The 12,344-nt window shown below is 40.3% G+C and overlaps 1 long non-coding RNA gene across 1 annotated transcript; it reads left to right on the forward strand.

Annotated features, from left to right (window-relative positions):
* Positions 1–2,660: 2,660 nt before the first annotated feature.
* LOC118767985 lies at positions 2,661–11,268 on the forward strand. Its single transcript, XR_005003906.1, has 3 exons — positions 2,661–2,790; positions 5,642–5,643; positions 11,248–11,268. It is a non-coding gene; the product is annotated as an uncharacterized LOC118767985 (long non-coding RNA).
* Positions 11,269–12,344: the final 1,076 nt, after the last annotated feature.

The following is a 12,344-nucleotide window of genomic DNA, read 5'->3' on the forward strand; positions in this document are numbered from 1 at the left end:
GGACTTTGTTTTTCATCCTTTCGGGGTCGATAAATTAAGTACCAGTCAGTCAGGTACTGGGGCCAATGTAATCAATATTCCCTTCCCCCAAAATTTCAGGCCTTGGGCCTATAGCAGAAAGGATGGTCGTCGTCATCATCATCATCTTCTTCTTCTTTCAATTCTGTTTCCATTTCTTGCCAAGTGTCTTCCTGACACCTAGGGCAGAGAAACTCACTATACACATTGGTAGGCCAAAATTCACAGCAACAATACTCTTCTCAATACATGTGACGTACCAGTTAAGACAATCTTTTGCACTTCCTGCATGGATGGTAAACCAGGGATCATTCTTAGATAATTTTCAGTTCCTTTTTTGATCATTCCAAGTGCTCCGATAATCACTGGTATTGTAACCATCTCGAGATGCCACATCTTTTCGATTTCGATTAGCAAATTTTTATATTTTCTGAGCTTATCAAATTCTTTTGCTGAGATATTATGGGCCCATGTCAATCAATAAAGAGACTGGTTTATTAGCTTTGATGCTCCAGTCTGTACATATTGGGAGGCCCCAAAGAATAGTTACATTTTCTCCCTCAGTTACAGCCTTGTACCATTTGTCAGCAGGTTTGATTTTATAATGCCGACAGTGTAGCCACTCATGGGTGTGCTTCTGGTCTACATCAGCTTGTTTGCTACGGGCCACATATTTGCCAAGCCGAAGATTTTGTTCCCACCTTTCAACCAATTATTCAAATGCATTTTGTTTTGCTATTGACTTCACATTCTTTTTATAACAGTTACTCTCTCTCTCTCTTTTTACTCTTTTACTTGTTTCAGTCTTTTGACTGTGGCCATGCTGGAGCACCGCCTTTAGTCGAGCAAATCAACCCCGGGACTTATTCTTTGGAAGCCCAGTACTCATTCTATCAGTCTCTTTTGCCGAACCGCTAAGTGACGGGGACGTAAACACACCAGCATCGGTTGTCAAGCAATGCTAGGGGGACAAACACAGACACACAAACACACACACGCATATATATATATATACACATATACAACAGGCTTCTTTCAGTTTCCGTCTACCAAATCCACTCACAAGGCATTGGTCGGCCTGGGGCTATAGCAGAAGACACTTGCCCAAGATGCCACGCAGTGGGACTGAACCCGGAACCATGTGGTTGGTTAGCAAGCTACTTACCACACAGCCACTCCTGCACCTTCCATCATGTTGTTCAACCTGGGTATTATGTATAAACTCACTTGAAAATTTTTTGCTCTCCTTCATAACAGAATGAAGCTCCTTACATCTTTCATGGTTTTCAATGAGCTTTAGCATCCAGTCATTGGATTCTTCAGGATATTTTGCTAGTCTAATTGTGGTGGTTTTGTCAGACATTTCAAATTGGATCAAGCCTCAACTTCTTTGAGTTCTGGGTAAGTAAAGACTATCTCCATCTGCCTTTGGGTGGTGCATCTTATTGCAAGGCAGCAGCTGACAGATTTTCTTGTCAATCTTACTTATTTCACTCATGTTCCAGTTCAACATATTGAAACTGTAAATAACAACTGGACTTCTTAAGGAATTTATAGCTAACACCTTCTTCTTCTTCTTCTTCTTATTATTATTATTATTGAGAGTGGAGGTGCAATGGCCCAGTGGTTAGGGCAGCGGACTCGCGGTCATAGGATCGCGGTTTCGATTCCCAGACCGGGCATTGTGAGTGTTTATTGAGCGAAAACACCTAAAGCTTCACAAGGCTCCTGTAGGGGATGGTGGTGAACCCTGCTGTACTCTTTCACCACAACTTTCTCTCACTCTTTCTTCCTGTTTCTGTTGTACCTGTATTTCAAAGGGCCAGCCTTGTCACACTCTGTGTCACGCTGAATCTCCTTGAGAACTACGTTAAGGGTACACGTGTCTGTGGAGTGCTCAGCCACTTGCACGTTAATTCCACGAGCAAGCTGTTCCGTTGATCGTATCAGCTGGGACCCTCATCATCGTAACCGACGGAGTGCTCCTACTACTATTTATTATTGAGGGGGAGAGCAGTGCATGCCATCAAAGCAACATTGGGGTACAAATAGACGAAGCCCAGTATACCCATTATGACTACCTGTCTGATAAGGGTACACCAGGCTCGGGCATCACATCCATAATGTATGCAACATGATGATCTCATATCAAGATAAACAGTGCATGACCTTGCAGGTGGGGCCCAGTTAGAATTTTCTTCAGGTCGAGTAGCCCTTCCTGCTCAAAAGGTCCTGGAATAAGGGTTGTTTAAGGATATTGAATGAAACAGCCATGTTTCCAGAGGTGAATTATTCAAACCCCAAAGAATTCCTCTCGACACACATCTATGATGCTCCCCCACTACTTCTGCTCGTGATCAGAGATGCACATATCGTCAGCCACTAAGGGACATGCTCAACTGGTTAAGGTCAAACAACTGACAAGCAAATCTGTGGTACTGAGCAGAATATTTGCTGCAGCCCATCTTTTATACCAACACAAAACAATGTACATGATAACACTTGCAATCAGTTAAGATCAGAAGCCATGAGAGCCACTGCTTGGTACAGCATCAGGGCATTTATTATTATTGTTGTTGTTCAACCTTTGGTAGTTTCAGGCAAATTCCTGTTGTGTCACCTGCTACATGTCCTTGTTGCTACTCACGCCTGCCCTACAATGTCATTCTAAAAAGAAACAATCACATCATTGAAATCTCAAAGCTATGAGATAATGAATGATTAATTGAAAACAAGGTGGATAAATATGGATTACATTGAACAGAGTAATCTGTCAGAATAATGCCAAAGGTCTAATCAAAGATCTCTTTCAAGGAAATCCAGTTACAGAGGTTACACAACTTTGGCAGTCATTGTAGAACAACAACAAACCCCTTCCTGAGCAAAACAGGAAAGAAAAGGACGCTAATCCTCTTTGCAGCTTTACACAGATTAATTCTGTTATTACCATATTTCCATTTGTCAAATCTATCTGCAAAGATAAACAATATTTGAGGGTTTAATGCTGAAATCAGTTGCCAAAGGAAGATTCCGTAAATTTGATCCCGTCGGTAACTATTTCAAAAGGGCATATCTATTATTTCATGTGTGTGTGGCTGTGTGGTCAAGAAGCTTCTCCTCCCAACCACATGCTTCTGGGTTCAGTCTCATTCTATGGCACCTTGCTCAAGTGTCCCTTTTTATAGCCTCAGGATGATGATGATGTATATATATAAATAGGCGCAGGTGTGGCTGTGTGGTAAGTAGCTTGCTAACCAACCACATGGTTCCGGGTTCAGTCCCACTGCGTGGCACCTTGGGCAACTGTCTTCTACTATAGCCTCGGGCCGACCAAAGCCTTGTGAGTGGATTTGGTAGACGGAAACTAAAAGAAGCCTGTCGTATATATGTATATATATATATATGTATGTGTGTGTATGTTTGTGTGTCTGTGTTTGTCCCCCTAGCATTGCTTGACAACCAATGCTGGTGTGCATACGTCCCCGTAACTTAGCGGTTCAGCAAAAGAGACCGATAGAATAAGTACTGGGCTTACTAAAGAATAAGTCCCGGGGTCGAGTTGCTCGATTAAAGGCGGTGCTCCAGCATGGCCGCAGTCAAATGACTGAAACAAGTAAAAGAGTATATACAGAAATACGCACACATATGTATACACACACACATATATGTATATATATATATATATATATATACATACATATGTGGGCTGTGTGGTAAGAAGCTTGCTTCCCAACCACATGGTTCTGGGTTCAGTCCCACTGCATGACACCTTGGGCAAGTGTTTTTTACTATACCCACGGGCCTACAAAAGCCTTGTGAGTACATTTGGCAGATGGAATCTGTAAGAATCCTTTGTGTGTGTGTGTGTGTGTGTGTGTGTGTGTGTGTGTAAGTATATCTTTGTGTCTGTATTTGTCCCCCACCACCACTTGACAACTGGTGTTGGTGTGTTTACATCCCCATAACTTAGCAGTTCAGCAAAAGAGACTGATAGAGCAAGCACCAGGCTTCAAAAACAAATAAGAACTGGCACTGATCCATTCACCCCAAAATTCTTCAATGCGGAGCTCCAGCATGGCCGCTGTCAAATGCCTGAGACAATTAAAAAATAAAAGATATATACACACATATACATAAAGCTGTACAATACACACAAAATACATATGTATAAATATATATATATATATATATATATACACACACACACACACATAAATACACACACACACATATATGTATATATCTATATTCACATGCAAACCCTTTAGTTCAATTGCCATTAAGGGCTTCTGTTTTTTTACCCCATAAGAGGTACTTTTAGAAGAGACAGCTGCTGCCTCCCCCCTTTTCTATGACTCATATCCCATCATGCACCACTCATCACCTTGGACCCCTTTATCAGATCTTCTCATCAATGGAATATTTTTACAAGATGCCTTTTTTTTTTTTCCTTTCTTCAAAATAAAAATATATCAAACATACATTTCTCTTCACATTAACAAAACTTTATGCATATTTACATACACATACATACATATACATATCTATATGTGTGTGTATATTATACACACATAGATTATATATATATATATATACACATATATGTAAATATGTGATATGTGTATGTGTATATAAGTATACATATATATATAATATATATATATATATATGTATATGTATATGTATATATGTATAATATAATATATATATATATATATATATATATATCTATATGTGTGTGTATATTACACACACCACAGATATATTATATATATACACATATATGTAAATATGTGATGTTTGTATAAGTATACATATATATATATATATACATATACATACATATATATATAACATATATATATACATATACATATATATATATATATTATATACATATATATATATACATATATATATATATACATCATATATATATATATATATATATATATATACATGTATGTATGTATCTGTAAATTATATAAATATGAGTGCTTGTGTACATAATATAAATAAATATGAATGTGCGTGTGCATGTGTGAAATACACGGCATTTCAAAAACTATTACATCACTTCCCCACCATCACCGATTTCTTCAAGCATTAAACCTCCGATGCCACCACCTCCCCCCCCCCCAACCAAAAAAATTCCAAACCTTTTGTGCAATTTTAGCAAAAGAGAAAGAAAAATCAAGAGAAAGAGAAAGAAAGAAAGGGGGGGGAGAAGGGAGACAACCCCCTCTGCCGTTCCCCTTCATTTTTTTAAAAACATTTCTTTTTGTTGTTCAATGGAAACATTTTAAACTCCATCTTGTGTTGCTGTATCTTCTGCCATTCTTTTACCAGACGTCTTTAATGATTTCTCACCAAGTATTTCAATATTTTGATTATTTCTGGAGCAAACCTATTTCCCTCTTCCATTTCCGATGGAATATCTTTAATGCCAGGTTTTCTTATGAGTCTCAAACAAATAAAAGAATCGCTCCCTTCCCCTGCCATCAAGCCAAAATTATTATTTTTTTTTTTGCCTTTCCATATTTCTTCTGACTTTTCTGTTCCTGTTTTTGTATATCATTATTTTATTTCAAAGGATTTCAGTTAAATATTCAATTATCGTTAGGAGTTTACCCCAGCATCGTTAACAAAATATATCCTTTATTCCTATTAAAATTTTTTCACCAACCATCAGAAGCGAAGCTGGAATCAGGCAACGTTTTGTGGGTTAAATGGCTGGCACTGGAACAGTGGCAGATTAAAGATCTTGCTCTGAAAGACACTCATTTTAGCGCCACTGCTATATGGCTGTGTTTCTGTGTGTATGTATATGTATATGAGTGTATGTACGTCTATGTATGTATGTGAGCATGTGTATGTATATAGTTATATTAGTGTGTGTATATATATATATATAATATATATATATATTATATATATATATATATACTATTATATATATATATATATATATATATATATAGGCGCAGGAGTGGCTGTGTGGTAAGTAGCTTGCTAACCAACCACATGGTTCCGGTTCAGTCCCACTGCGTGGCAACTTGGGCAAGTGTCTTCTACTATAGCCTCGGGCCGACCAAAGCCTTGTGAGTGGATTTGGTAGACGGAAACTGAAAGAAGCCTGTCGTATATATATATATATATATATATATATATTATATATATATATATATATATATATATGTATGTATGTGTGTGTTTGTGTGTCTGTGTTTGTCCCCCTAGCATTGCTTGACAACTGATGCTGGTGTGTGTTACGTCCCCGTCACTTAGCGGTTCAGCAAAAGAGACCGATAGAATAAGTACTGGGCTTACAAAGAATAGACCCAGGGCGATTTGCTTGACTAAAGGCGGTGCTCCAGCATGGCCGCAGTCAAATGACTGAAACAAGTAAAAAAAAAAAAATAATACCTATATATATATATATATACTCTTTACTCTTTTATTTGTTTCAGTCATTTGACTGTGGCAATGCTGGAGCACCGCCTTTAGTCAAACAAACCGACCCCCCCAGGAGCTATGTCTTCTGTTACGACCGTTTTCTTTGACCCAATGAAACCCAAAATGGTTGGGAAGCAATCATCTTGCTGCACTGGCTTTTATTTAGTCGCTGAGGGGTTCATCAAACCATTTACCAAACTTGGCAAGTGGCATGAGGCACCAGTAACCAGTTGTTAGAACTATACAAGTATATATATAAAAAGCACCCACTACACTCATGGAGTGGTTGGCGTTAGGAAGGGCATCCAGCTGTAGAAACTCTGCCAGATCAGACTGGAGCCTGGTGCAGCCTTCTGGCTTCCCAGATCCCCGGTCGAACCATCCAACCCATGCTAGCATGGAGAACGGACGTTAAATGATGATGATGATGATGATATATATATACACATATACATTTGTGCATCTTTGTGTCTGTGTTTGTGCCCTGCTCCCCCTCCTGCATCACTTGACAACCAATGCTAGTGTATTTACATCCCTGTAACTTAGCAGTTCGGCATAAGAGCTAGAATAAATGCTAGACTTACAAAGACTAAGTTTTGAGGTCGACTATTTTGACTAAAACCCTTTACGGCAGTGTTCCAGTATGGCCACAATCAAATGACTAAAACAAGTATAAAAGAACATATATATATATATATCATCATCATCTCATCATCATCATCATCGTTTAACGTCCGTTTTCCGCGCTAGCATGGGTTGGACGGTTCGATCGGGGATCTGGGAAGCCAGAAGGCTGCACCAGGCTCCAGTCTTATCTGGCAATGTTTCTACAGCTGGATGCCCTTCCTAACGCCAACCACTCCATGAGTGTAGTGGGTGCTTTTTACGTGCCACCTGTACAGGTGCCAGGCGAGGCTGGCAATGGCCAAGGTCGGATTGGTGTATTTTACATGCCACCAGCACGGAAGCCAGTCGAGGCGGTGCTGGCATATATATATACACACGTGTGTGTGTGTGTGTAACCTATATAGTTGACATATAAATATAGCAACTTTATTTCTTTGTAAAATGTAAAAAAAAAAAAAGAGAATAACCTAATTCAATTTTCTAATCTTATTGGGGTCTCATCAGAGGTGTTTGCATCAATTTGACCAATTACTGAGAAACAAACAGGCAATCTGTTTTTATACTTGACAACTACTGTAGTGACAGAAAACTTGAGTGACTAATTTGCATATTGTAAGTGTATCTAATACGAGGGGCCTATCAATGAGAATCTCAGTCTATACAATATCAAGGTATGACATAATAATATATGTGACCTAAAGAGTAGATGTATAAATAGAACTAATTTAGGTATTTTTCTACAGACTGAAGAAAACAATAAACAGCCTCAATCGATTTTCAAGCCTTACTGGGGTCTCATCAGAGGTGTCTACATCAATTTCACCAATCCCTGAGAAACAAGCAGACAGTCTGGTTCTGTGTGTGTGTACTGGGGTGGCCAAGTATCTCCTATACAGTAAGACTTGTATGTCTGTCGCTCTGTTATACTCTAGCCTCTCACCTGGCTCTCAGCCACACCCCTTGTTTCCACTCCTTCTCTCAGCTGAGAGGTCCTTGTCTTGCAAGGCACTTGGTAACTCTGCTGGTGCCACATAAAAGGCACACAGTCCACTCCCTAAGTTGGTCAGCATTAGGAAAGGCATCCAGCTGTACAAATGGAACCTGGTGCAGCTCTCCAGCCTTGCCATCTCTGGTGAAACCATGCCACCCATGCCAGCATGAAAAATGAACGTTAAATGACGATGATGATGATGATGATGTGTGTGTGTGTGTGTGTGTGTGTGTGTGTGCATGCGAGCATGTGCGTGTGTGTCTTTCAACGCCTTCTTCTACCCTCAAGAGACGTAGAGACAACGATATGAATTTTAAGACCCTGAAGTAGTCGTGTCTAAGTCGCTCGTTAATGCAACGAACATTCCAGCAACTAATTAGCGGGCGTTATTGATGACTGACACAACAAATATTAAGACATTCTAGGGCTGGGGTTAGCGAGGGAGCAGAGAAGCCAGAGGGGCAGATACATTCGTTTATTAATCTTTATTCATCTCTATCATTAAACACCATCAACCATTTTGCAATATCACTTCCCAATTAATGCCACAGAAACCAACAAAGATAATGTCCTTATCTGTTTGTGTCTATCAATGGCTGTCTGCTTCTTTGTCTCTCCGTGTCTGTCTCTTTGTTTATGGCCGTCTCACAGTCTATATATTTGCTTGTCTCTGTCTGTATGTCTGTCTATGTTTACACATGCATGCGCACACACACGTGTGTCTATTAACCCCTTATTTTTCTGATCCCTCTTTTACATATAATCCTTAGTTATTCACTTTATTTTGAATTAATCTTGCATTATCTCTGAGCTTTCAGATTTCAATGATATCCCTCTTTTACTCTTTTACTCTTTTACTCTTTTACTTGTTTCAGTCATTTGACTGCGGCCATGCTGGAGCACCGCCTTTAGTCGAGCAATTCGACCCCGGGACTTATTCTTTGTAAGCCCAGTACTTATTCTATCGGTCTCTTTTGCCGAACCGCTAAGTGACGGGGGACATAACACACCAGCATCGGTTGTCAAGCAATGCTAGGGGGACAAACACAGACACCAACACACACACACACCACATATATATATATATATATATATAATATTATATATATACATATATACGACGGGCTTCTTTCAGTTTCCGTCTACCAAATCCACTCACAAGGCATTGGTCGGCCCGGGGCTATAGCAGAAGACACTTGCCCAAGATGCCACGCAGTGGGACTGAACCCGGAACCATGTGGTTGGTTAGCAAGCTACTTACCACACAGCCACTCCTGCGCCTATGATTTTTACAATGACATTCTTGGGTAGGTATGAGAGGCCAGATCTGGCCAGTTTCAACATAAAACATGTGGAATATTATGGCTAGATATGGCTGGTCTAACCCTTTAGCCTTCAGATTACTTTGTCAAATCTAATCCTTATTTATTCCCATTGTTTTGAATTAATCCTGCATAATCTCATAGCTTTGAATTTCAATGATCATCATTGTGTAACGTCTGCTTTCCATGCTGGCATGGGTTGGACGGTTTGATCAGGACTCGGTAAACTGGAAGGCTGCACCAGACTCCAGTCTGATTTGGCATGGTTTTCTACAGCTGGATGCCTTTCCTATCACCAACCACTCCAAGAGTGTAGTGGGTGCTTTTTACATACCTATTTCTTTACTACCCACAGAGAGGACAAACGGATTAATTTGATTATATCGACCCCAGTTCGTAACTGGTACTTATTTAATCGACCCCGAAAGGATGAAAGGTAAAGTCGACCTCGGCGGAATTTGAACTCAGAACGTAGTGGCAGACGAAATACTGCTAAGCATTTCGCCCGGCGTGCTAACGATTCTGCCAGCTCGCCGGCATGGGAGCCAGTCAGGCAGCGCTGGGATCGACCACTTTCAGATGCTGCTTTTTACATGCTACCAGCACAGGAGCCAGTCAGGGTGGAGAAGGGGGAGGGCTGGCGTAATCCTTATGACATGCATAAGATCTGGTCATCAAATCTAAGTAGAGACTTCAAACTTGAAATCTTCAAAGCCACAGTCGAACCAATTCTACTATATGGCTCAGAAACCTGGACGTTATCAAAGAAGCTTGAGAGGCGGTTGGATGGAACCTACACTCGCCTCCTTATGAGAGCTCAAAATCTCTCGTGGAAGCGTCATCCAACCAAAATGCAAATATATGGGAATCTACCACCTGTGTCATCTCTTGTGAAAGGTAGGAGAGTCCAGTTTGCTGGACATTGTTGTAGAGCTGAAAAAGAAGTAATTTCTACTCTTCTCCTCTGGAAGCCATCTGCTCGCATACCAGAGGGCGCACACTCTTCGAGAGGTGATTGGATGGAACCTACACTCGCCTCTTATATGAGAGCTCAAAATCTCTCGTGGAAGCGCCATCCAACCAAAATGCAAATATATGGGAAACTACCACCTGTGTCATCTCTTGTGAAAGGTAGGAGAGTCCAGTTTGCTGGACATTGTTTGAGCTGAAAAAGAGGTAATTTCTACTCTTCTCCTCTGGAAGCCATCTACTCGCAATACCAGAGGGCGCACACTCTCCTACCCTGATGTAATCTCCAGGAATACAGGCATCCAGCAACAGGACCTCTGTAATGCTATGATGGACCGTGAAGTCTGGCGTAGCATGGTAAATTCCATCGTCTCGACCATGGTCAAACAATGATGATGATGTAATCCTTTATTTTTAGAATGACATTACAGAATAGGCGTAAGAGGCTGGATCTAGACAGTTTTAACATAAAACAGGTGGGATTTGTGGGCCAGATATGGCCAACCCTGTCAAATGTAATGCTTATTATTTGCATTATCTCAAAGCTTTGAGATTTCAAGGGTGTTATTGCTTATCTTTAAAATGACATTGTCGGATAGGTGTGAGAGGCTGGATCTGATCTGTTTGAACATAAAACAGGTAGAATATAGGGGACAGGATATGGCTGATTCAACCCTTTCACATTCAGATTACACTGTCAAATGTAATACTTATCGGATTATTTTGGATTAATCATGGATTAGCTTTGCGATTTCAATGATGTGACTGTTTATTTTAGAATGACATTGTCGGGTAGGTGTGAAAGACCAAATCCAGCCAGTTTGCCCTGAAAACAGGTATAATATTTGGATCTGAAATGGCCAGATGTTAAAGGGTTGACATTGGCTAACAGCTTATTGTTGTCTATGTCTCTCTGTGTGGCTATCTACATCTGTCAGCCTGTGTCTGACTACATCTGTCTGTATGTCAGTCCATTTCTGTTTGTATGTCGTCTACCCCTTGATCTGTCTGTTTGTCTGAGTCTATCTATCTCTTTATGTCTATTTGCCTATGTTTATACGTCTGTGCGTCAGTCTCTGTATGTCCACCTACGCCTGTCTGTGTCTATGTCCATGTATTTATGTCTAGCTCTATATCTGTTTCTCTCTCTCTCTCTCTCTGTCAGTATATCTACCTGGCTGTGTCTGTCTACCTGTCCATCTATCTATCTCTCTATCTATATTTATTGATCTATCTATCTTCCTGCCTATATACCTATTCATATCTCAGTTTCTCTCTCTCTCACTCATTCTCTGTTTCAACATCTCTCAAACAATAATTCTCTCTTACTATATTCTCCTTCTCTGAAGCTATCTTTCTGTTTACAACTCTGTCTGTCTGTCTCTCTCCCCTTCTCTCCTTATCTGTCCGTCCGTCCGTCCGTCCGTCCATCTATCTATGTCTCTACGTCAATGTCTATCCATCAATCAGTTAAATATCCATTAATAACCCATAATTAAATCACTTCAATCTCTGACAAGCAAATTATTGATTGCCAATTGATTGATTATCAACAAACTTCTAATTCTGAAATATTCCATCCATCTTGACGACTTCCTCATTGTCTTTCCCACCATGGCTGTCGCCATTGGCCTCCTTATTCTTCCTCTCTCCTCCTTGCCATTCTCATCATCATCGTCATTATCATTGCCATTGTCATCACTATAATCATCATCATCATTGTCATCATCTTCATCATAATTATCATCAACTCCATCATATATTTTTTATGACTGGCTTCTGTGCCGGTGGCACATAAAAAGCACCATCCGAACATGGCCAATGCCAGCGCCGCCTCGACTGGCTTCAGTGCCGGTGGCACATAAAAAGCACCATCCGAACATGGCCGATGCCAGCGCCACCTCGACTGGCTTCAGTGCCGGTGGCACATAAGAAGCAACATTCGAACGTGGCTGATGCCA

The sequence above is a fragment of the Octopus sinensis genome, linkage group LG26 (assembly GCF_006345805.1).
Source record: "Octopus sinensis linkage group LG26, ASM634580v1, whole genome shotgun sequence".
In the NCBI taxonomy this organism is placed as follows: domain Eukaryota; kingdom Metazoa; phylum Mollusca; class Cephalopoda; order Octopoda; family Octopodidae; genus Octopus; species Octopus sinensis.